Below are 3769 nucleotides of genomic sequence, written 5' to 3' on the forward strand. Positions count from 1 at the left end.
CATGTGAGGAGGCTCAGATTATCATGACGGGGCTTCTAGGGTGACCTTCTGCCAAGCTGGCCCGTGGAGGATGTGCTCAGTGTGCGGTTTCACAGGACACTGCAGCCACTTGTCCTGGGAGGCAGCGAGGAGGAAAGACACGGTGGCGTGAGGTGTGTGGCCCCCTGAGCTCTACCTCTTTTTCTCAGCCCTTCCCCTCCCACCCTGTCCTGCCCCCTGTGTTACCAGAGAAGGGGATAATAGCCACACAGTTTCTCGTGCAGTCCTTCTCCTTCTCGAAGTTGTTCTTCTTCCGTAGCCGCCAAGTATAAAGGGCTCGCAGAGCTGAGAACAGGCTCTGAAGAACTACCTAATTATCATGGCCCTGCAGGGACCCCGGTAGGGAGGCTCCAGGCAGGAGTCAGGTCGCAGGGCTTCAGGGATGGAGGGGCTCTGGGTCAGCTGTGAGGCTGGTCATCACAGCTCAGTCTACAAGGTCAACAACTGAACCCACCAGTTTGTTTGCAATAGAGAATGGTGGGGTGTCAAGGTGTGAAATGTGAAAATTCGGGGGGGACAGGGCATGGGTTTTGAGTCAATCACCATGGCTAATGATTTAATATTCACGATTGGAAGATGAAGCAGCCATAAAAACCTTTTTGCTTCTTTTTTCTCCAGTCTGTGGCTTGTTTTTTCATCTTCTTTAACAGTATCTTTAAAAAAAAATTTTTTTTTTTCTTATTCTTTCCCATTATGTTTTGTCAAAACCTCTACGGAGCAAGTCATTCATGTTATTCAAAAGAACTGACATAGACCCAGGGAACAACAGAGGTTCGACAACGTTCCATCATGGCTCACCTGCACCCCTGCAGCAGCCTGCCCATGGGCCTCTGTCTCTGCCGTTGGCCCCCTAGAGGCCACTCTCTTCACTGCAGCTGCAGGGACCCTGTTAACTTTTGAGTCCTATCCCATTGCTCCCATGACCAATCCCTCAGTGACTCTCCAGCTCTCCGAGTCAAGTACTGATTCTTATAAAGTCCTACAAGACTCCTCACGACCTGCCCCACGGCCACTCTGGTCTCTCCATCCCCTTCCTCTCCCCTCCAACCGCTGCCCCCCTCAGCTCCAGCTACCCTGGTCCTTGCTGCTGCTCAAACACACCAGGAACATTTTTTTTTTTGCAGCCTCTTCTCAACGCCTCCTTATCACAGAGGGTTTCTCTGACCAGTTTACAGAAAGAGCACAGCCTCCTTTATTCCCATCATTCTCTTTCTTCAAAACACTTGTCATGACCTATACCATGGCGTAGTATTTACCCCTTTATCTATTTTGTTTCCCTCCTAGAAAGCAAGTTATTTTGCTTTATTTTGTCTACAGCTATTTTCCCACACCAAGAACAATGTTTTGTAGGGCCTTGAGAAATATTTATCAAGGGATTGAATGTCTCATTTCATGCTCATGGGAATTGCACATTGTTTAGAGTGGGTATTATAAAATTTCTGTTAGTGAAATGCCTTTTAATGATGGGGAACAGCTACATAATTATCAATCTAGCTCTAGATTTTATATCTTGGTAGGATCATAAAATAATAGTTAAACAGGAGGACGAGAGAAAGGACCTTGAGTTTTTACCAATGTTGTACCAGCCTGGGAAAAAAAAACAGCCTTGGCTCCATGAGCAACTCACAGAAGTGTTGTGTTTCTCACCCTCCCTGCAGCTGCCTTGGGCAGAGCAGAAGCTCAGCTCAGTGGTCCCATGTCCTTCTGATTAATTTTTTTTTTTTTTTGGCCTTACTGCGCAGCTTGTGGGATTGTAGTTCCCTGAGCAGGGATCAAACCCATGCCCCCTACAGAGGAATGCAGATTCTTAACCACTGGACCGCCAGGGAAGTCCCTCTGATTAATTTTAATAATAGAGAAATCATCATTATTTGACACCTAAATATTTTTTCTTGTACAAAGGAAGTAGGTAGACATATTTTTTTCAGATTAATATGTCCTGGTGGAAAATGGACATCATTGTCCCAGAAATGTGATGAAACTCTTTATATCTGAGACTGGTAATCCTTACAGAGAACCAGTCAGTGTAACATGGTCCCCTGGTCAGGTGGAGAAACTGCAGATGACTTGCCCCAGGTCACACAGCATGTGTGTGGTAGGGTCAGGACCACCATGTCGCAATCAGGTGATAAAGCAGGGGTCCCCAACCCCTGGGATGCAGACCGGTACCGGTTCTTGGCCTGTTAGGAACTGAGTCGCACAGCAGGGAGTGAGTGGAGGGAGAGCGAGGGAAGCTTCATCTGCCGCTCCCCATCGCTCCCCATCGCTCCCCATCGCCCCCCACCACCCCCCACAGCCCCCCAGCGCCCCCCAGTGCCCTCCATCGCTCTCCATTGTCCCCCATTGCCCCCATCGCTCCCCATAGCCCCCCATCGCCCCCATCACTCCCCATCGCTCCCCATCGCCCCCATCGCCCCCATCGCCCCCATCGACCCTATCGCCCCCCATCGCCCCCCATCGCTCCCCATCGCCCCCCATCGCCCCCCATCATCCCCATCGCTCCCCATCACACCCCATCGCCCCCCATCGCCCCCATCGCCCCCCATTGCCCCCCATCGCTCTCAGTGCTCTCTCAACCATCCCCCAGCACCCTCCTTCCATGGAAAAATTGTCTTCCACGAAACCGCTCCCTGGTGTCAAAAAGGTTAGGGACCGCTGTGATAAAGTACCCGATTGTGCCAACGTCCTTAAAATGCAGATAACTGGTAAGAGTTTCTGGATGCAGTGTCACACGTTCATTACTCCCCTGTCCCCATGACTCACCACAGCCACCAAATCACAGGGAAGACTGGGTGTGGGTTTTTTCTATGAACGAAATAAGTCCAGTCTTCACCAACACCAGCCAATTCTCCAAACCACTCAAGCATCCCACAAGTCAATTCACTTCTGACACTTAAGTTCCCACTATTTGAGGACAGAGTCTCCCAAGAATATCCCACTTATAACGCCAACCCCCGGGTCACCCATACGTGTGACCAACTGGGTGTAAGTTCAGAGGTTCCACAATCCCACCTACCATATTCAGTAATCATTAGAACTCACACAACTCAGGAAAGCCCTTTACTCACTGTCCCCAGTTATTGTAAAGGAGAAAGCTCAGGGACAGCCCTGTGGAGGAGATGCACAGGGCAAAGGGGGAGTTGGGGGTGCCGAGCCCCCATGCCCTCTCAGAACACCCCCCTCACAATCCCTTGATGTGTTCACCTCCCCTGAAGCCCTCTGAACCTAATGTTTATGGGTTTTAATTGAGGGTTTGAGGCAAGCAATTTGATTGAATCATTGGCCATTGGTGACTGAACTCTACCTCAGTACACGCTCCTCTCCCCAGAGGGGCTGCGGGTTGAAGGTTCTAACCCTCTAATCACCAGGTGGGATCTTCCGAAGTCCAGTCCCATCCAGAAGCTATCTAGGGTCCCATCTTTGACTCATCTCATGACCTACGAAGACAGTAAATTCCAAGACTTTCAGGAGGTCTGTTTTAGGAACCAGGACAAAGATCAAATATGAATCTTTTCTTCACATTAAAGTGAGGTTCAGGGACAGGCAGTGAACAGGAATAGACAGTCTCACAGATGGGGTCCCTGGTCCGGTACGGTTCGGTGGGTTCCTTTTTTGAAAAGCTGAAACATAATGATTCCTTTTGAGAGTCATGAAATGTCCCTGGAGTTACAACTGCCCAACTTCCCAGGAGAAATCCAGAGAGGCTGTCAGCACCCACCCCACCCCTGCT

The sequence above is a fragment of the Stenella coeruleoalba genome (assembly GCF_951394435.1).
Source record: "Stenella coeruleoalba genome assembly, chromosome: 15".
In the NCBI taxonomy this organism is placed as follows: Eukaryota; Metazoa; Chordata; class Mammalia; order Artiodactyla; family Delphinidae; genus Stenella; species Stenella coeruleoalba.